Genomic DNA, 23,646 nt, shown 5'->3' with positions numbered 1-23,646 from the left:
CATTTCTTTAATACAACAGATCTTGGTCAAGTGTATGGATTAACCTGCTCCAATTAAGATAATTCAAGTAAGACTGAAATCATTCAACAATCATTGATTGAATGTTTATTTTGTTCCAAGTACTATCATAGGTAATGTGTAAGACATGGTTTTTACTTTAATAACTTTATAAACTAGTCTAGGAGATGCAGCATTTGTAAAGAGAACTATAAAATTAGGCAGAATGGAATAAGTATCCAGTTTGTGGTATGACAGGAGAATTTAGAACATGGAGAAATCACTTTGGATTTGGGATAACAAGGCTACATGAAAGTGGTATTTGAAATGATTCTTGAGATAGGTAAAGGAAAGGACTTTTGGAAAGATGGCAGATTAGGAAAATTTTAAGCTTACCTCATCTGAGAGCCACCCCTAGATAACAGCCACATCAGTATAACTAACCCAGAAAATGACCTAAAGACTAGCAGAACAGACTTTCCACAGTTAGTCATAAAGAAGAGGCCATATTGAAAACAGTAGGAGGGGCACAGATATAGTTGGGGATCAAATGCCTGCACACCAATCACCCCAGACATAGGGTACCTACACTGAGAAGACAAGTCCCTATAACATTTGGCTTTGAAAACGAGTGGGGCTTAACTTTGCAAGTTTTTACAAGAAGTGGGGCTTAACTTTAGTCACTTTAAAAGCCAGTGGGCTCCCAAATGCCCATTACCCAGCTACCCCATCGCTCCCACCCCCCTCCCCTCCAGCAACCCTCAGTTTGTTTCCTGAGATTAAGAGTGTCTTATGGTTTGTCTCCCTCTCTGGTTTCATCTTCTTTCATTTGGGGAGGGTAAGTACTATGGTGAGCACTGTGAACTGGGTAAGACTGATGAATCACAGACCTGTCCCCCTGAAACAAATAATACATTATATGTTAATAAATAAATTAGAAAAATAAATAAATAAAAGCCAGTCGGCTTAGCTCTGGAAGAGCTGGAGGGTAATAGGAAACAGTCCCAACTTTAGAGCCAAAATAATAAAACAACTCCGCTGAGATATAGCATAGAAGCAGCAGTTTGAAAAGCACATGGGATTTCTCCCCTTCATTTTTCCCTTCCTGCTATCTTCTTTTTTTTTTTTTTTTTAACATATAATGTATTATTTGTTTCAGAGGTACCATGAGAAACTATGGATGCTGAGAAACAAACTGAGGGTTCTAGAGGGGAGGGGGGTGGGAGGTTGGGTTAGCCTGGTGATGGGTATTAAAGAGGGCACGTACTGAATGGAGCACTGGGTGTTATATGCAAACAATGAACCATGGAACACTGCATCAAAAACTAATGATGTGATGTATGGTGATTAACATAACAATAAAATACAAAAAAATCTTCTAAATGTAAAAGAAAATAAAAATAAAAATAAAATTAAATAAAAAAAAAAAGAAAAGCACCTGGGATATATGGGAAGAGGATTTATTTACTATCTTAGAACATGTGCTGGAGGGGCAGGGATATTTAGAAGACTTCCAAGAACAAAAGAGCAAGCAGGTGCCATTTCTCTCCCACCATTCCCCAGTCTAGATAGCCAGACACTTTCTAGGACTAGCACCAACACACTCTACCTACCTTGCTAACACCACATGCCCTGCCATGTGCTCTGCCTGTTTATTCTCCTGCCATCTGCCCCATCCAACCAACCCCACTCCACAGGAGTCCCTCCAAAGCAGTTCCTGCTGGTCACATCTTGCAAGCAGCCCCTGCTAGGACTGGCACCCTTCTGAAGTGACTCCTGCCCTGCAGAGAGGGGAAGGTAAACAACCACACATACCAGTTTGACTGCAGATGGCCTGGGGGCAGATATCTAATTTATTTGCTGGCCCTACACACCAACAAAAATATTTTAAGGGGCAGCACATGTGGGGGAGCCCTGTAGTGCAGGGTCACTGCAGCCCCAGCAGATGGATTGGGGGTAGGCATCTAGTCTGACTCAAGTCCCTGCTAACCAACAAAGCTTCTCTGGGCACAAGGCAGGGAGAGCACTTTGCAGGTTGGTGCTACTGCAGCCCCAACAGCTGGACTGGCAGTAGGCATTTGATTTGACTGCTGACACTGACCAACTACAAGCCCACAGCAGCCCAGAGTGGTCCCTAAACAGCATGGGGAGAAAACCTTGCCCACAACAGGCAAAATAAGCTATTGCAGCCATCTGAATTGGAGACAAACATGGCTCAGCCACAACAGTAGGGTGCATGCAACCCACATAGGGGACATCCCTGAAGTGCCTGATTCTGGTGAACAGGAGACATTGTGCTACATGGTACTACAGAACTTTTTCTTCATAAGGTCTCCACTTTCAAGAACAAGAGATGTAGCTGACTTTCCTAATACATAAAAACAAACACAGAGAGTTAGAGAAAATGAGGAGATAGAGGACTATGTCCCAAATGAAAGGACAGGACAAAACCAAAACAAAAGAGCTAAATGAAATGGAGATAAGTAATATGCTTGATAGAGAACTCAAAATAATGGAGATAAAGAAACTTACTGGACTTGAAAAAAGAGTGGAGGATCTCAGTGAGATTTTCAACAAAAAGTTAGAAAATACAAAAAAGAACCAATCAGAGATGAAGAACTTAGTAACTGAAATAAAAAAAAAAATACACTAAGGGGAATCAGTAGCAGATTAGAGGCGGAAGAAGAATGGATCAGTGATCTGGAAGGCAAAGTAATGGAAAGAAACCAAGCTGAACAGTAAAAAGAAAAGAAAGGATAATAAAAAATGAGAATGGGTTAAGGGAACTCAGTGACATCAATAAGCATAATAACATTTGCATTATAGGGATCCCAGAAGGAGAAGAGAGAGGAAAGGGAGCAGAAAATTTATTTGAAGAAATAATAGCTGAAAACTTCCCAATCTGGGAAAGAAAACTCATCCAGGTCTAGGAGGTACAGAAAGCTCCCAACAAAATCAATCCAAGGAGGCCCACAACAAGACACATAATAATTAAAATGGCAAAAGGTAGTGATAAAGAGAGAATTTTAAAAGCATCAGTATAAAAGAAAACAATTATATTTCAGGGAAACCCCATAAGGCTATCAGCTGATTTTTCAGCAGAAACGTTGCAGAGTCACATGATATATTCAAAGTACTGAAAGGAAAAAAACCTGCAATCAAGGATACTCTATCCAGCAAGGCTACCATTCAGAATAGAAAGAGAAATGAAGAGTTTCCCAGACAAACAAGAGTTAAAGGATTTCATCACCACTAAACCAGCCTTATAAGAAACATGAAAGGACATTTTCTGAGTGGAAAGAAAAGGCCATAATCAGGAGTAAGGAAATTATGAAAGGGAAAAAATATTGCAGGTAAACATAAGCATAATTAAAGTAGATGAATTACTCATAAAACCATTATGGAAGCTAAGCACAAAAACAATAATATCAATTATATATATAAAAATCAGTCAAAGGATTCACAAAATAAAAGGATGTACAGTATGACATCATATACATAAAACATGGTGGTTGGGGAGTAAAAATGTAATGTTTTTAGAATGGGTTCAAACTTAAGTGACTATCAATATAGACTGCTATTTGCATAGGATGTTATATATGAACCTCATGGTAACCACAAATCAAAAACCTGTAATAGATATGCTTGGATTCCATTCTCTTTATTTTTTGCATATCACTAAAGAAAGGGCATCATCAAACCACAAGGGCAGAACGCAGCAAGGCAAGAAAGGAATAGAGAAGAACTACGGAAACAACTGTAAAAAAAGTAACACAATGGCAATAAATACATACCTATCAGTAATTACTTTGAATAGTAGTTGCACTAAAAGCTGCAATCAAAAGACACAGGGTACCAAATGATTAAAAAACCAAGACCCATCTATATGCTGCCTACAAGAGACTCATTCAGACCTAAAGACACATGCAGATGCAGATTGAACGTGAAGGGATGGAAAAACATGTACCATGCAAGCGGGACTGAAAATAAATGTGGAGTAACAATAATTATTTTGGACAAAATAGATTTTAAGACAAACACTGAAATAAGAAACAAAGATGGACACTACATAATGAGAAGGGGAACAGTCTAATAAGATGATATAACAATTGCAAATATTTATGCACCCAACATGGGAGCACCTTAATACATAAAGCAAAAATTAATAGACATAAAGGAAGAAATTGACAGTAATACAATAATAGTAGGGGAGTTTAACACACCACATATACCAATGTATAGATCAGACAGAAAATCAACAAAGAAACAGTGGTTTTGAATGACATATTGGGCTAAATGGATTTAGCATATAGTCAGAATATTCCACCTCAAAACAGCAGACTACACATTATTTTTGAGTGCACATGGAACATTATTCAGACAGTTCACAAGTTAGACCACAAAATGAGTCTCAGCAAATTAAAAATGATTGAAATCATATCATGTATCTTTTGTGACCACAATGGTATGAAATTAGAAATCAATAACAAGAAAGTCTGGAAAGAACACAAATTCATGGAGGCTAAATAACATGCTACTAAACCATGAATGTGTCAACCAGTAAATCAAAGAGGAAATTAAAAAAACACATGGAGACAAGTGAAAATGAAAACACAATGGTTCAAATAAAAATCTTTGTTATGCATCAAAAACCTTTCTAAGAGGGAAGATTATAGCCATATACAGGCCCACCTCAAGAAGCAAGAAAGAGATCAAATAAACAACCTAACCTTACACCTAAAGGAGAGGGGAGGCGGGGGAAAAGAACAAAGTACAAAGCTAGCAGAAGGAAGGAAATAATAAAGGTTAGAGCAGAAATTAATGGAAAAAAGTTTAAAAAATTAGATCAATGAAACCAGGAGCTGGATCTTGGAAAAGATCAATGAAATTGATAAACCTTTAGCCAGAATCATCAAAAAAAGAAGAGAGAGGACTCAAATAAAATCATAAGTAATGGAAGAGAAATAACAACTGACACCACGGAAATACAAAGGATTATAGAAGAATATTATGAAAAAGTATATGCTAACAATTTGGACAACACAGAAGAAATGGATAGATTCCTAGAAACATATAACTTTCCAAAACTGAATCAGGAAGAAATAGAAAATTTGAACAGATTGGTTACTAGCATTGAAACTAAATCAGTATTAAAAAAATCTCCCACCAAACAAAAATTCAGGACCAGATGGCTTCACAAGTTAATTCTACCAAACCTTTAAAGAAGAGTTGACACCTATTTTCTCAAACTATTCCAACAAATAGAAGAGGAATGAAAGCTTCCAAATTCATCCCACAAAGCCAGCATTACTTTGATACCAAAACCAGATAGACACTACAAAAAGAAAACTACACACCAATATCTTTGGTGATTATAGATGCAGAAATTCTCAATGAAATCTTAGCAAACCAAACCCAACAATACATTGAGAAAAATCATTCACCATAGGGATACAAGATTGGCTCAATATTTGCAAATCAATCAATGTAATGTATCACATTAACCAAGAGAAAGGATAAAAACCATTTGATCATCTCAATAGATGCAGAGAAAATATTTGACAAAATACAAAATCCATTCATGATAAAAACTCAACAAAGTAGGTTTAGAGAGAACATACTTCAGCATAATAAAGGCCATATATGAAAAGCTCACAGCTAACAACACACTCAATGGTTAAAAACTGAGAGCTTTTCCCCGAAGATCAGGAACAAGAAAAGGATGTCCACTCTCACTACCTTTACTTGACGTAGTACCGGAAGTCTTAGCCACAGCAATAAAACAGGAGAAAGAAATAAAATGCATCCAAATTTGTAAGGTAGAAGTTAAACTATTTGCAGACAACATGATACTGTATATAAAAAACCCTAAAGACCACCAAAAAACTGCTAGAACTGATAAATAAATTCAGTAAAATTGCAGTGTACAAAATATACAGAAATCGGTTGCATTTATATAACACTAATAAGAAATAGAAAGAGAAATTAAGAAAACAATCCCATTTACAATTGCACCAAAAATAATAAGATGCCTAGGAATAAATCTACCCAAAGATGAAAGACCTGTACTCTGAAAACTATAAAACATTGAAGGAAGAAATTGGAGACAACACAAACAAATGAATTTATTCCATGCTCACATATTGAAAGAACCAATATTGTTAAAATGTCCATACTACCCAAAGGAATCTACAGATTTAATGCAACTCCTGTCAAAATACCAACAGCAGTTTTTCACAGGACTAGAACAAACAATCCTAAAATTTGTATGGAATCATAAAAGACCCCAAATAGCCAACAAAATCTTGGAAAAAATAAAAGAACAAAGGTGGAGGTATCACAATTCCAGATTTCAAGATCTACCACAAAGCCATAGTAATCAAAACAGTATGGTACTGGCACAAAAATATACACATAGATCACTAGAACAGAATAGAGAGTCCAGAAATAAACCCATGCTTATATGGTCAATTAATCTATGACAAAAAACAACCTAAACTTACACCAAAAGGAGAAAGGGAAAAAAAAAGAACAAAGTACAAAGCTGTAGAAGGAAGGAAATAATAAAGGTTAGAGCAGAAATAAATGAAAAAAAGTTTAAAAAATTAGAACAGATCAATGAAACCAGGAGCTGGATCTTAGAAAAGATCAATGAAATTGATAAACCTTTAGCCAGGAAAAAAAGAGACAAGACTGTACAGTGGGAAAAAGTCTCTTCAACAAATTGTGCTGGGAAAACTGAACAGCTACACACAAAAGAATGAAACTGGACCAATTTCCTACACCATACACAAAAATAAACCAAAATGGATCAACAATTTAAATGTGAGACTTGTAACCTTAAAACTCCTAGAAGAAAACCGAGGTAGTAACTTCTTTGACATAAGCTTTAAAAACATTTTCCTAGATATGTCTTATTTTTTTAATTTTATTTTATTATGTTAGTCACCATACAATAATACATAATTAGTTTTTGATGTAGTGATCCACGATTCATTGTTTTCGTATAACACCCAGTGCTCCATGCAGTAAGTAAGTGCCCTCCTTAATACCCATCACCAGGCTAACCCATCCCGCCACCTCCTCCCCTCTAAAACCCTCAGTTTGTTTCTCAGAGTCCATAGTCTCTCATGGTTCATCTCTCCCTCCGATTTCACCCCCTTCATTTTTCCCTTCCTTCCTCCTAATGTCCTCCATGCTAGATATGTCTCTTTAGGCAAGGAAAGAAAAGCAATATTAAACTAGTGGGACTATACCAAATTAAAAGTTTTTGTACAACAAAGGAAACAACCAACAAAACAAAAAGACAACCTACTGAATGGGAGAAGATATTTACAAATGATCTATCTGATAAACGGTTAATATCCAAAATATATAAAGAACTTTTATAACTCAACATAAAAAAACCCACAAATAATCCAATTAGAAAATGGGCAGAGGACCTGAATAGCCATTTTTTTCCAAAGAAAACATACAGATAGCCAACAGACACATGGAAAGATACTCAAAATCACTAATCATCAGGGAAATGCAAATTAAAACCACAATGAGACATCACATCTGTCAGAATGGCTAAAATCAATAACATAAGGAGTAGCAAGTGTTGGCAAGGATGTGGAGGAATAGGAACTCTCGTGCACTGTTGTGGGAGTGCAAACTGCTGCAGGCACTGTGGAAAACAGTATAGAGTTTCCTTAAAAAATTAAAAATAGACTTAATATATGATCCAGCAATTCCACTACTGGGTTTTACCCAAAGAAAGTGAAAACACTAATTAAAAAAGATACATACATCCATATATTTATTGCAGCATTACTTACAATAGCCAAGATATGGAATCAACTCAAGTTGCTAGATGAATAGATGAATGGATAAAGAAGATGGGGTAAATATGTATACAACGAATATTGTATATTTCTCAGCCATAAAAAAGCATGAAGACTACCATTACAATTAAACAGTTTGTAATAACTATATAAACAGTAACAAAACAGTATTACTATAATAAAATAGCATTTCTGTAAAGCAATAATTAATAACATATTTCAAAATGTATATAATTGTAATTATTTTAAGAGCATCTTTTTATTTTGGTGTGCAGATTTAAGCAGTAAATTCCATGGTCTCCTCACCTATAGGTGAATTGGTTGATTTTTATATTAGAACAAGGGTCAGTGAACTAAGGACAACCTAATTTTTTTGTGCAGTCTATGAGCTAAGAATTATTTTTACTTTTTTAAATGGTTGGAAAACAAGAACAAAAGAATTCTATTTTGTACCATATGGAAAGCACATAGAATTTAAATTTCAGTGTCCATAAATAAAGTTTTATTGAAACACAGCCACCTCCCCCAAAAAAGCATGAGATCTTGCCATTAACAACACTATGAATGGACCTAGAGGGTATAAGGCTAAGTGAAATAAGTCAGAGAAAGACAAATACCATGATTTCCCTCCTATGTGGAATTTAAGAGACAGAATAAATGAACAAAGAAAAAAAGAAAAACCACACTCTTAAATGCAGAGTGGTGGTTGCTAAGAGGAGGTAGGGAAGGGGATAGATGAAGTACCTGAAGGGGATTAGAGTACACTTACCCTGATGAGTAGTGAGAAATGTATAGAATTGTCAAATCATTATATTGTACACCTGAAACTAATACAATACTGTATGTTTATTATACTTGAATTTTTTAAAAAAAGAAATAGGTAAAGGAAAATGTTTATGTTGGGGGCAGCAGAGTCATTCCAATAAGGGAGTTCTTTTTTTTTTTTTTTAAGATTTTATTTATTTATTTGAGAGAGAGAGAATGAGAGAGATTACATGAGAGGGGGGAGGGTCAGAGGGAGAAGCAGACTCCCTGCTGAGCAGGGAGCCTGATGTGGGACTCGATCCAGGGACTCCAGGATCATGGCCTGAGCCAAAGGCAGTCGCTTAACAAACTGAGCCACCCAGGTGCTCCAATAAGGGAGTTCTTTCACTCTTCCCAGGATTACTTAAATTTTTAAAATGGATGTCTTTTAATCAAATGGATCTCTAATGGGTGAAATTGCTGCCAATAAGAAAGGGAATGAAAAAGGAGCTATCATTTATAGGGTACCAGGGGCTATGCTAGGCTCTTTGCCTATGTTACCTCACCTAAATTTATAGCTCTATGGACTTACCATTATTATTTGTATTTATAGATGAGGATATTGAGGCTTAGAAGTTAAATAAACATGCCCAATGTTCCAAATTTGTGCTAGAATGCAGTTTCAGATCTGCCTGGTTATACTGGACTAAACTTTGCCCAACTATTTTGAAGTGTATAGTATTTTCCTTAAAAATAGGGGGAAGAAAAAATTAAGAGAGAGGAAGAGTTCTAGCTAAAATGACTAGAGAACTATATTAAAGTTAACTAGATACCATCACTATAAGCATTCTTGGAGTCTTACTGTTAATAAATATTAAAAATCTCCAAGAGGGGATAGAGATTATATTTCCCTAATTGGACCACAGAACTAGATTTTTGTGGAGCACTCAGTGAGTGCATTCATCAAATATGTCTTGCAGAATGCTGAATTATAGCCCAGAATACAGAGCAGAGTTTCAGGTGATATGGGGGAGATGGGGAGGTGGCTGTTTAGGACCTAGGAACCTCCCTTGTTCTACTCGAAGCACGGCACGTAGGCAGTCACCTTCTTTAGCTTCCAGTCAGGTCAGCCTTGGCTGAACACATCTTAGGAGCTCAATCAATACTCAGAGAATTGAATTGAATTAGAAAATGCAGCACATCCTCTCATTTCACCAGAGGTGGTACAAACAGCAGAACTATTTAGAGAGAGTAGTTGTGTGAGGACCTGCCCTGCCAACAGCTTTGATTTGGTTGCTCTGGAGGCAGCAGAAATTCATGTTGTGAGGGTCCTCTCTCTCTGCACAATCCAATAGTAAATTTTAGTTTCTCTTCCTACTCAGGATCATCTCCTCTCCTTACACACAGCCCCAAATTATGACTTAAAGTCTTATGTTGTGTTTTCTTAGTGTTTCAAAGAGAGACTAGTTTGCAGCATTCTTTTCATCAAACATTAATATGGTGGTTCACTTTGAAGACAGAAAATTATACTTCAAGCTCACCCAGAGATAATTGCAACATCTTAGTCTTTATTCAAGCTACAAAACCTATAGCATTTTTGTGGAGGAAAAAAAACCCTAGAAATTTGCACCAATATACTCTCCTGAATTATCAAGTAGGGAGAAAATAGGATTTCAAGAACAAAGAGATGTCTGATCTACATGACTAAATTTTGTCCACTTGCCCTTTAAGTTTTAAAGAAATTGGTGGCATATATATGTGTGTGTGTATATATACATACACACACATGCATTTATACATACATACATATTTATAGAATATGGTAAGGAAGAATGATGCTATCTCTGTTTAAATGGAACTTTTAGCCTATTAGAAGTTTTTTAATATCCATCTTACTAGCTTTGTTACTAAAATCCTGTAGATGGAAAATGTCAATTTTTGATTGACCTCCATGTCATAGAGGAAGAAACTGAGATCTGAGAGGATGGTGACTTTAAATGGCCACAAAGCTGTTTAATTTATTTCAACATATCTACTTAGCAACTAATATGTGCTAAGCACTGTACTAGGACCTGGGAATATGAAGTTGAAGATAAATAAGATACTGTCCCTATCTCCAAAGATCTAGCAGTCCAGGGAGAAAGACCAACATGGAAATCACTGGAATCTGTGGCGATAAGCAAGTGAAAAGTTCCATTTACAGTGCTGAAAGAGCATCTGCTTTCTTGGTGAGATATGACAGGCATGTGTTGAGAGTGATTCAGAGCAGTGGTTCCTAAACTTCATTGTGCACCCAAATCACCACAGTGCTGGGGCCTTCCCACAGAGCTCCTGACTCAGTAGGTCTAGGGTGGAGCCTGAGAATTTGCTTTTCAACATGTGGTACTGATGCTGCTGATCTGGGGACCACATTTTGAGAGCCATTGATTTAGGGACTGGTTGATGTGCAGCCTTGGTAGTGTAGAAAACATTGAATTCATCATTAAAAGGACAGGGAAAAGGTATCCAAGCTCAGAAAAGAAATTGTCAAATTGTCTTAAGAACCCAGTGGCATGAGGAATTACACATTTCTAACAGGATAAATTAATACCCCTGCAATGTAACTAACCAAGGGTTGGGGGCATGAGAAGGGACATAATAAAATAGAGAGTATGGAATGGATCCTTGCTTAAGACTGTCCGAGGAGTGGAAAATTATAGATGTTGGTGACAGTGTCTTTGGGCCTGTGATCTTCTTTGGAGAGGAAATGAAGACAGGTTGGGGCAATAGGCTTACCACAGTAGTTTTCATACTGTGAAATGATGGCAATAATTATTAAAGCTGAATATCTATAGAGGTGGTCTTGAGGGGAAGAGGCAGATTTTGTGCCTTCCCCATTACTTCACAGTAGCTATGCTTTTGTTTTATGTTGTATCCCTTGGGATTCTGTGTAATAATTCATTTTCACAAAAGGTACTACAGCCAAATGGAATTTGGCTTCAACTGAAATAATATAAAAGGAAGAGGTCAAGGATTTGAGAGTCTTGATGGGTTTTGCTGAAATGGGGGTTCTTTGTAGTTTCCATCACAGCTCATGCTCCTTCTGGTTGCCAAGGTGAATTTTTTTGTGTGTGTAGCAGTGATTCTGTTTCTGATAATGTTTTCATTGAGAAAACCCAAATGAGAGATAAACACAGCTGTCTGCTAGTGAAAAGTTATACACAATTACTCCTAAGGGCCTTGAGAAGGCAAGAAACGTGTAGTCCTTTTAGCTAGATACTGTGTCCAGGGGTCATTTATTTATTGGGAACATGGGTAATTAGTAAATTCACTGGCCTATTTGGCATTTGTCTTATTGATCCCTTGATATTTCATAAGTGTTTTCATTCATGTGATGTTATTTTCTGTCCTTATATAACCATTTCTGGTGTGTTTATGGAGAAAATGAGGAAAGAGGAGACAATTTTATACAAAGATATTTATATATTAATGTACCCATCAAAACAAGGATGAAGGGGGGCGACATAAAAGGCATGTTATAATTTAAGCCAGTGTTTCCAAAATATGTCTGGATACCAATTTATATAAAATACTTGTTAGAAATAAGTATCTAGATTTGAAACTACTAAATCAAAATATTCAGTGGGGTATTTTGAATCTGTATTTCTAACAAGAGAATACTTGTTCTTATATAATCAACTCACTGGATATTTAAAACCCATAGCTTTAGGCCATCAAGGCACTTATGTGTGGCCCTATTTGATATATTCAACTGGGGCCAGGCTACAATACCAGAAGCTCTGTCTAACCTGTGGGGCAGCCTAACCTTGTTGCCCACCCCTCATTCACCACTACCATTTTGATTTGCCTCTGTGGGTCTTCCTTCCCCAATATAAAATGTTCAAAATAAATAGTCTCTACTGATCCTCTGGGGAATAAGCAGCAACAACTGAAAAGAATATAGGTTACAGAACTACCCTCAGGGAAAAATATAAACCAATTCCAGGCTTGTAAATGTTTCCTGATTCTTAACTATTTAAGAATGAGTTTCAGCATTTTGGTACCACTGAAATAATGCAGTTGCTATAGCATATGTAGAAAATATGGGAAGAGAGACTGATTTAATTACATTATCTTTTTAGATTCTCAAAACAGTTCTGCATCGTAACATTGTTACCCCTTATATAGAGATGGGGGAACTCAATATAAATAACTACCTCACTGTCACACAGGTAATAAGTGGCAATGTCAGGACTCAAACCAACATTTTTTTGGTGCTAAAGGTGACATTTCTTTACTATATCATGTAGTACCTATGCAGTTTATCATGTTTCCTGCTACCATTAACACTGATGAATGCCAAGATGTATTCTGAGGAAATAAGTGTGTATCTTGGATTGTTTGACTAAGGCTCCTAGGAAGGAGGGTGATTTTGTACATGGAATTTTTGGTGCACAGAGGATGAGATTATACACTCTGGATTCAAGCTTATGTTTTAAATACCACCAATAACCATTTGTGTGACCTTGGAGAGTTATTTTTAGGATCACTAAGCCTCGTTTTCCTCACCAGAAAAATGGACATGATTTTTCTACCTACTCAGAGGGTTGTTATAAGAATCACGTGCTATGAAGTTCTCAGCACAGGAACTAGAGAGTAGTAAGTATGGAATACATTGATCATGTTGGAGTCTTTTTCATCTGCATGTGGTCACATGGAACCACCTGACCCAAGATAGTGCATTGTTAGATCATGGTTTCTTTTTATTATTTTTTCTCTGAAGCAAGAGCTTTCCCCCATCATATTAATGGAATCAGTTTTTATTTCAGTGTAATTCTTCTTTCACATAATTTAATGATTCTTGATAAATATGATTTTTTAACTATATAATTAAAAATAGTTTGGCTTTGGGGCACCTGGGTGGCTCAGTCGGTTAAGTGTCTGCCTTCAGCTCAGGTCATGATCTCAGCGTCCTGGGATGGAGTCCCACATTGGGCTCCCTGCTCAGCGGAGAGCCTGCTTCTCCCTCTCCCTCTGCTGCTCCCCCTACTTATGCTCTCTTGCTCTCTCTGTCAAATAAATAAAAACTTAAAAAAAAATAGTTTGGCTTTATACTATCACTAAGCAGATTTTTGTCATGGGGAGGGCTTGAATTTTGAATTCATACAGGATTGGGTCCAAATGTCTCTACTATCATTCTCTAGTTGTGTGAACTTTGGCAGTTGCTCTAAGACTCAGTTTCCATTTGTTAAATGAAGATAATAGTATCTGTATCAAATGGGTATTGTGAGGATTAAATGTTCAAAGAATCTAATAACATGTAACATACCTGTCAGGTAGTAAAATTATCATATAAGAATGTTTTCAGCAGCAAGTAACAGAAGACCAACCTACATATACAGTAACTTAAACAAATAGGGTTCTATTTTTTTTTCTGAAAAAAATGCTAAAGAAATATAATTGCTAACATTGGATGAGCTGCTCAGTAATGATGGCATAAACTCAGACTTTCAATTCTTTCTACCAGCCTTAACCATTACCTTTCATCCTCTGAAGTTGTTACCTCATGATCACAAGATGACTTCTGTACCTCAGTTTTAAGAAGAAAGAAGAAAAAAAGAAAATGAATTTAAAAGTCTTCTCTTCAGGAGACTTAGTCTTTGTATTCAGAAATAGAATCCTTTGCTACCAAAGGACCTGTGTATAGATCATTGGCCAGAACTGGGTCACATCTTCCCCTTTAGGCCAATCAGTGGCCAAGGATACTAAAATTTCCATGATTTGTCACCTGGCTAGAGCAAGGAGGGGTCTAGCCTATATGAGATAAAGAGATCTTTGCCAGATCCCTGAAACAATAGTGTTTTATCAGTCAAGTAAAAGGAAATGGGACCAGGGCAAAGGAGATGTTGGGTGGACCATGGAAAGTATCTGCCTTAGTAGTCATTCAACAAAGGCTAATTTTACTCTCCCCATACCTAATAAAAATGAATAAACTTATATAAATAAATTTGTGGTCAGTTTATAAGTCTTGATATTTAGTTTATGAAAATATGACCACTGAATCCAAACATACTATAGGATCTAGGAAGTTGCCCTTAAAATAGCTGGACTTTTAAGAAATAATCTTAATAATTTGGATCAGGTTTTTTAGCATGAATTCCAAAGAATGGATTTCAATCTAAATATTGGAAGAGACTAATAGCAACTGCTGAGCCACTTTCAAAGAATGTCGGTCTTGGCTAAAGACTTAGGTAATAGAACTATCTGGGAGGGTAGGATTTGCATTGGACCGTTTCCCAGAATTGCATTAGTTAGGCACAGTAAATGGAGTAGGGGAGAGCTGGAGACATAGCTAAGTGTCAAGGACTGCCTCTTCTCATGTGGGAACGTTGGACTCAATACCATTTCATTAAAGGTATATCCCAAGCCAAGATCTGACTCCTACTTACATTTCTAGGCTCAAATCTTACCACTCTCTACCCTACCACCTCTCCCTCTGCATCACAGCTCCTTGCCTCCCCTGACACCATCACCAGGTTAGGTCCCCTGTCACAAACTGCCTGAGTGCCTGGTACATCCCTTTGTAGCATATACAACACTTGTAAATAAGTGATTGGTTACTTGTGTAATTATGGTTCACTACCTCTCACCTAGTAGACTATAAGCTCCAATCCATAAATATTTTTTAACATGTGTATATAGAATGTACCAATTAAGAAATTTATCTGAAAATCCAAATATACTGACAAATTGGGGAGGAGGGAGTGAATTTTCACTTCATAAAATAATTTCCTGGAGGAGTTCTTTAAACATGGAGCTTCTTTCAGGCATTTAAAATAGGATTTCATTTAGCAGAATTTGATTCACATTACTTTTCAAGAACACACACACACACACACACACACACCCCTATCCCTATTGCAAAACCGTAGGCTACAAACACACCCTCTCAATCCTTCATTTCCAGGCATGATCCAAAGCTAATTATGAAAAAAATATATTAAAAAGAAGGAGGGCAGGGAAGCATGCTAGTTCTAGAATTCCAGCCCATGATTAACAAGGTACAATAATGGTGAGAAAGATCAAATGCCTCCTAGGGAAATTAGGATAAGATATGTGGCCCTAAAGTAATCATCTCCCACCCTTTCTTCTAACAGCGGGTTTGATTTTGATTTAGTTCTGGTGCGTAAGCCTGTTCCACAGAAGCCTGGAATGGTCATTCCTCTCTGAAACAAGCCAGTTGGGCTGTTGGCCAAGCACGTTAGTGCCGGGAGGGTGGGTGGCAGTGGTGGTGGTGGTGGTGGTGATGGAACATCCGGACCTGAGGAAAAATGATAACGGCTACTACCGGTTCCTGAAAGCTCATTGTGAAGTGCACTGGGCTTGGATCACTTCTTTTAAACTTTGGACTCCTATCTACCACTTACTTTATAATTTTCAGAAATTCATTTTTTTAAATTTAAATTCGGTGTTCATCACATCATCCAATTACCCCTTGCCCCCACCCGCCACCCCTCCAGCAACCCTTAGTTTGTTTCCTATAGTTAAGAGTCTCTCATGGTTTGTTGGTTTGTCTCTCTCTTTGATTACTTCCCATTCAGTTTTCCCTCCCTTCCCTTATGATCCTCTGCACTGTTTCTTATATTCCACATGTGAGTGAAACCATATAATTGTCTTTCTCTGACTTATTTCACTTAGCATAATACCCTCCAGTTCTATCCACATCAATGTAAATGGTAGGTATTCATCCTTTCTGATGGCTGAGTAATATTCCATTGTATATATATAGCACATCTTCTTTATTTATTCATCTGTTGATGGACATCTAGGCTCTTTCTATCGTTTGACTATTGTAGACATTGCTACTATAAACATTGGGGTGCATATGCCCCTTCAGATCATTATATTTGTATCTTTGGGGTAAATACCCAGTAGTGCAATTGCTGGGTTAGGGTAGCAAAAATATGGAATGCTTCATGAATTTGTGTGTCACCCTTGTGCAGGGGCCATACTAATCATCTTTGTATCATTCCAGTTTTAGTGTATGTGCTGCCAAAGTGAGCACTCAGAAATTCATTTGATCTCTTGTCATTCTGCAAGTGAAACAAATGATACCTGTTTTAATTTCCTCACAAAATAAAGCTCAAAGTAGAAGATGAATGTGAATATACTCTCTAAGACACTATAGAAATATGACATATATTTGTATTTATTTATATATTTCACATATATAGTTATATATGCTATATCTATTTACTTATATATTTCATACTTTGACTTCTATTTGTATTTATTTTGTTTAGATGAACATTTAGTTAGATCTATGCTCAGGATATAATGGTAGCTGAAAGGCCATCTAGTTCATCAAATTTGAGATTAAGAAAAGCCTTCTTGGAAAAAGAGAGGCCAAAGTTTCCTCTTAAAGAATGTAAAGTAATTGTGCAAGTAAAGTGGGATAGAGGAGTTCAGGGCATACCACACAGAGGCAACAGAATGAGCAAAACTAGAAAAACATCCAACAGTATCCAACAGTTGGTACTGGGAAGTAAAAGCAGTTTAGTATTACTAGATACAGGACTTAAGTCAGTGTCAAACAGTGAGGCTGGAGAATTACACAAAAGCCAGGTTATCTAGGGCATCCCATGCCCTACTCATGTGTTTGATCTATATTTATGGAGCACAAATGAACTACTTTAAGCAGAGGGATGGCATGGTCATATTTGTATTTTAAAAGGATCAGTCTGGAGGTAGCATGAAGGATAGATTTGAAGGGAACAAAACTGGAAAAGGAAAGTTAACTTAAGAGGCTAAACAGTAATTCTAGCCTGATGACAAGGCCTCAACTGGAGTAATGGTTGTTGCGATGGAGAGTATGGAATAGATTCCCTGAATGTATGTGGCTAATGGAAAAGTTTTGCATTGGCAAATTTTGGTTACTGATTAAAGATGACAATAAAGAAGAAAAAAGTAAAAGGAAGTCCATAGTGAATCCAAGATCCATAAATTTTTCCTGGATAGATAGATAGAGGGATGGAGGGGTGGATAGATAGTTTGGGTATGTAAATGATGAAAAAGTTTGATTTGGTTCTGGACTTCATGAGATCCCAGAGATTTGATTTTGTTTTTACTCTCTTAAGTCTGATTACTCAGTCAAATTAGTCACTCATATACCAAAATCCCATGAATCCTATGGTGTACCAAACACTGTGCAGGGCTCTCTTGGGATATAAAGATGAATACTGTTCACTTCCTTCAAGAAATTTACATTCTTGGTAGAGAAACAAGACTTATAGATAATAACATAAGGCAGCCTGGGGGCAAACGATGTGTGTGGGAATGAGTGGTTCAAATCTTCAGATGTGAAAGAGATGGAATGGGGTGGCATGGGTAGCTTTATGTTGTATGTGCAACTTTAGGGGACCTGGAAGGGAAAAGACAACAGAGTCAGGTCAGAGGAGTGAGGAAGGAATTAATAGCAGGGAGAATGGAAGGAATTAAAGGGTGAGGGAACTGGCAGAGCTGTGTTTGAGGGTTGTAAGTAGGCTACTATGACTGGAGAAGCCCTCCTTCTCGTCTAGTCACATATGGGACATTCCAGGTGGTCCAGCCTTTGCATGGTTCTCTTTGCTGTGTCATAGCAGACCTCTGCAGGGACCCATGGGATCTTCTAAATGTTTTAGCTGTCAAATCACTCACCTTTCTAATTGAAGTATAGGTGAGGGACTGGCTGTTGTTCAACTAACTACCTCAGAGATGACTCCTAAGACAGTTGAGAAAAAGCCCTGGTGTTCTAAAGATCTTACAGTTTGGAAACCATTGGTTTAGTTCAGTCTCAGTTTTAGAGAAGGGAAAACTGGAACCCAGAGAAAGTATGAATTGTGCTTACGGCCACACACACTAAATATCTCTTAATTCGGTGGAGTTAAGCTGTGACAAGGCTGAACTGGAACAGTTTTTTTTTTTCTTTTTCTCTATTTTATTTAAAATGTTTTTAATTTAAATTCAGTTAATTAACATATAATGTATTATTGGCTTCAGAGGTAGAGGTCAGTGATTCATCAGTCTCACATAATACCCAGTGCTCAGTATGTCACATGCCCTCCTTTATGTCCATCACCCAGTTACCCCATCCTCCCATCCTCCTTACCTCCAGCAACCCTCAGTTTGTTTCCTATGATTAAGAGTCTCTTATGGTTTGTCTCCCTCTCTGATTTTGTCTTCCTTTATTTTTTCCTGTCTTTCCCTGTGATCCTCTGTTTTGTTTCTTAAATTCCATGTATGAGTGAATTATCTTTCTTTGATTGACTTATTTCACTTAGCATAATACCCTCCAGTTCCATCCACATCATTGCAAATGGCAAGATTCCATTTTTTTTTTTGATGGCTGAGTAGTATTCCATTGTATATATATATACCACATCTTCATTATCCATTCATCTATTGATGGACATCTGGACCCTTTCCATAGTTTGGCTATTGTGCACATTGTTGCTATAAACATTGGGGTACAGGTGCCCCTTCAAATCACTACATTTGTATCTTTATGGTAAATACGCAGTAGAGCAATTGCTGGCTCATAAGGTAGATCTATTTTCAACTTTTTGAGGAACCTCCATACTGTTTTTCAGTTCACCAGCTTGCATTCCAACCAACAGTGTAAGAGGGTTCCCCTTTGCCACATCCTTGCCAACATCTGTTGTTTCCTGAGTTCTTAATTTTAGCTATTCTGACTGGTGTGAGGTGGCATCCCATTGTGGTTTTGATTTGTATTTCCCTGATGCTGAGGGATGTGGAGCATTTTTTCATGTGTCTGTTGGCTATTTGGATGTCTTCTTTGGAAAAATGTCTGTTCATGTCTTCTGCCCATTTCTTGATTGGATTATTTGTTTTTTGGTTGTTGAGTTTGAGAAGTTATTTATAGATTTTGCATACGAGTCCTTTATCTGATATGTCATTTGCAAATATCTTCTCCCATTCTGTCCATTGTCTTTTAGTTTTGTCGACTATTTCCTTTGTTGTGCAAAAGCTTTTTATCTTGAAGTCCCAATAGTTCATTTTTGCCTTGTTTCCCTTGCCTTTGGAAACGTGTCTAGCAAGAAGTTGCTGTGGCCAATGCCACAAAGGTAGCTGCCTGTGTTCTCCTCTAGGGTTTTGATGGATTCCTGTCTCACATTTAGGTCTTTCATCCATTTGGAGTCTGTTTTTGTGTATGCTGTAAGAAAATGGTCCAGTTTCATTCTTCTGCATGTATCTATCCAATTTTCCCAACACCATTTGTTGAAGAGACTGTATTTTTTCCATTGGATATTCTTTCCTGCTTTGTTGAAGATTAGTTGACCATAGAGTTCAGGGTCCATTTCTGGATTCTCTATTCTGTTCCATTGATCTATGTGTCTGTTTTTGTGCCCATACCATACTGTCTTGATGACTACAGCTTTGTAATACAGCTTGAAGTCTGGAATTTTGATGCCACCAGCTTTGGTTTTCCTTTTCAACATTCCTTTGGCTATTCATGGTCTTTTCTGGTTCCATACAAATTTTAGGATTATTTGTGCCAGCTCTGTGAAAAAAGTTGATGACATTTTGATAGGGATTGAATTGAATGTATATATCGCTCTAGGTAGCATAGATATTTTAATAATATTTGTTCTTTCAATCTATGAGCATGGAACATTTTTCCACTTCTTTTTGTCTTCCTCAATTTCTTTCATGAGTGTTCTATAGTTTTCTGAGTACAGATCCTTTGCCGCTTTGGTTAGGTTTATTCCTAGATATCTTATGGTTTCAGGTGCAGTTGTTAATGAGATTGATTCCTTAATTTCTCTTTATTCTGTCACATTGTTAGTGTATAGAAATGCAACTGATTTCTGTGCATTGAATTTATATCTTGCCATTTTGCTGAATTCCTGTATGAGTTCTAGCAAATTTGGAGTAAGTCTTTTGGATTTTCCACATAGAGTATCATGCCATCTGTGAAGAGTGAGAGTTTGACTTCTTCTTTGCTGATTTTGGTGCATTTTATTTCTTTTTATTGTCTGATTGCTGAGGCTAGGATTTCTCATACTATGTTGAACAGTAGTGGTGATAGTGGACATTCCTGCCGTGTTCCTGACCTTAGGGGAAAAGCTCTCAGTTTTTTCCCATTGAGAATGATATTTGCTGTGGGCTTTTCATATATAGCTTTTATGATATTGAGATATGTTCCCTCTATCCCTACATTGTAAAGATTTTAATCAGGAAAGGATGCTGTACTTTGTCAAATGCATTTTCTGTATCTATTGAGAGGATCATATGGTTCTTGCCCTTTCTTTTATTTATGTAGTATATCACATTGATTTGCAGATGTTGAACCACCCTTGCAGCCCAAGAATAAATCCCACTTGGTCATGGTGAATAATCCTTTCAATGTACTGTTGGATCCTATTGGTTAGTATTTTAGTGAGAATTTTTGCATCCATGTTCATCACGGATATTGGTCTGTGAACTGGATCAGTTTCTACATTCTTGGTTAAATTATATGCACCTTGTTAAATCATATGCTCTCTGGGTTTTGACTCTTTTCAGACATGTTTAGGTTACCATTGCCTGGTATATCCAAAGAATCTGAAAAAACCCCACCTGGTTTCTACTGAGGGTAGTCAGAAGCCACTCAGCAGGCCTCCGGTTTATAAACAATGTTCAGAAAGAGGGAATCTTAGCTTTTGGCAGTGGGCACAGTTATATTGTGCCTTGTGCTGCCTTAGAGAAGAGCTAATTTCCTCTGCTGTGTTCTAAGAAAAATATCCCTACTTTTGACAGATGTTCTAATTCAACAATTAGCAGTGACTATGACATGCAAAAATTACCAGTTGCTAAAGCCTCACTTAGCCAAATGGGAGACATAGAGTATTTTTATACCCGGCAGCCTTGGGCTGTGTAGCTTGATGCACACTCTTGCCCAGTATTTCTCTGGCTTATGTGTTTCACCACTAACTGTAATTTATTTTTAAATTTTCTAAAAATGTGCCCATCTCAACAGCTTCTGGGTGGTGGGAGGAGAAAAGAAAAGCATGGGGTGCTGTATGAAATGGCACCCACTAAAGAGCTTCCTTACCAGCCCTTGGTAACATTACATCATGGGAAAGTCTGGCAACACTTCAGACAAAGGGCAGCTTTGTTAAGAGAGCCCCCAAATGGGACATTTTTACCCCAGCAGATGAGTCTCTTCCTTGCCACTCAGGTGTTCTGAGCAAAATTAAGACGAGATTTTCTTGGTTTTAGTGCTCCCAGCTCCTCTTTCTAGATTTCTCCCTCCCCTTTTTAGTAATAGCATGCATCCTCCATTTGTCTACTGCACACCAGGTATTTTCCACATCTCCATTTTTCTCCCAACCACATCTACTCTCAGAAAAAAAATTCATTATCAGTATTTTGAAATAACTACAGGGCCTCACAATTAGAAAATCATTGATAGCTATTTCCAAACCTTTTGGACTACCCCTGTTTTAGTAAAATAAATGTACACATATGTATATTTACATACATATATACAAATATACAAATGAGCAGGCACTTGCAATAGAAGTGTACTCAAAATATATGCATACCCAGGAAAATATTAATAACTACACTAGACACAAAGTCTTCTTAATAATTTCAATAATTTTGTCCAACTTGTCAAATCTGATTTGAATGTCAATCTTTACTTTTTGATGTGGTTAATGGAGACCTCATACCAAGAATAGGAGAAGACTTATTTGTACCTTTTCTTGTATTTAAATACTACATAAATCATTTGTATTACCTTCATGTGCAGTTCTTCAGTGGGGATCATTATAAGCCACAAGTACATTTTATGAGGGTTAGTTTATTTAATATCAGATAATCTACTCTGCAAACCTCTTTTGTATAAATGATAATATGTGGCAATATCCCAAAAACAATCCCCAAGTCCAGGTGCCACTAGCAACTTCACCTGTTGAGTCCTATTCTTCCAACAGGTACTTCTTTAACTGACATTCAGACTCCAGACAAGAAGCTGGTCTCAATCTTAAGTATTAGTATTTTTTTCTCCTCATTGTTTTTACATTAAACAAATAAAATCTCTCATATTCATTTCCCATTCCTTTGTTATTCACCTTGAACATTATTATACTTTGGAGGCCGTGGATGGGCCTTGGTTGGTGGGTCGCTCTGTTTTCTCTAGAAGAAGTCACCTATATATCTGGTTTGCCTAAATGGTCTGAATTGGATATGAGGCCTTGAAAAGAGGCTGTGCATAACAGGGGCAAATGCTCAGTGATCAGAAACCTGGTTTCAATGAGTTGAAGGTTATACACAGTCCAATTCAGGTTCTTCAAATCCACATTTGCTGTTGGTCCTGTATGCAGCCCAGTAAGTTATAGCCAATCTGGCTGTGAACTGACCTGACCTCATAGATGCTACATTCTAAAGATCAGACGAATCTCTTTCTGACTAGGTCCCCAATTAACAATCTGTCACTCTATCTCTAATGGTGTGATTCTCTTACAGCTTCCTGATAGTTGGATTGTCTGCTCTTTTCTCCTGCTCACCATTCAGACAGCCATAGTACATAGTACTTTCACATAGGGCATATCTTGCTCTCCACATCCAACTCTTTCCCAGTTCTATTCTACCATGCCTTGCATATTTCTCTATCTTTGCTCTTAGCACCCTAATTCAGGTCTTGTTATCTGTTACTTGAATTGGTGGAATAGCCCCCTACCAACATCTCTGCCTCCTGTTCCCCCTGAATAGTCTCTTTTCCACACCACTGCTACTTCCAAATGTGCCTCTTCTTAGATCTGATTTCCAGTGGCTCCTCCTCTGCCTATACTATTAATTAAATCAGTAATTCAGGATGTCATTCATTTACTGTATGTGCCCAGTCTGCCTTTTCTGGCTTCCTGCATTTCTTTGAAATTATTTTCTAGACACATGAATCTTTCTGCTATTCCATAACTTCACATTTTCACACCTTCATGCCATTGTTACTAGTTTCCTCTGACTCAAAAATAACCTTCATCTTCATGCTTTAATCCATTCATTCAACTGCTACTTTTTAAATACATACTAAGTTTTTTACAATCTCTCATCTATA

At 37.2% G+C, this 23,646-nt stretch overlaps 1 non-coding gene across 1 annotated transcript; it reads right to left on the bottom strand.

Moving 5' to 3' along the window:
- Positions 1 to 16,504: 16,504 nt before the first annotated feature.
- On the bottom strand, positions 16,505 to 16,611 carry LOC123860610 (U6 spliceosomal RNA). Its single transcript, XR_006794738.1, has one exon. It is a non-coding gene; the product is annotated as a U6 spliceosomal RNA (small nuclear RNA).
- Positions 16,612 to 23,646: the final 7,035 nt, after the last annotated feature.

This window comes from Mirounga angustirostris, unplaced genomic scaffold, assembly GCF_029215605.1.
Source record: "Mirounga angustirostris isolate CCGP_5_RB_7025 unplaced genomic scaffold, mMirAng1.0.hap1 SCAF_4, whole genome shotgun sequence".
Lineage (NCBI taxonomy): Eukaryota > Metazoa > Chordata > Mammalia > Carnivora > Phocidae > Mirounga > Mirounga angustirostris.
Note: the sequence above shows the minus strand (reverse complement) of the source record. Positions and strands in the feature narration are given on the sequence as shown.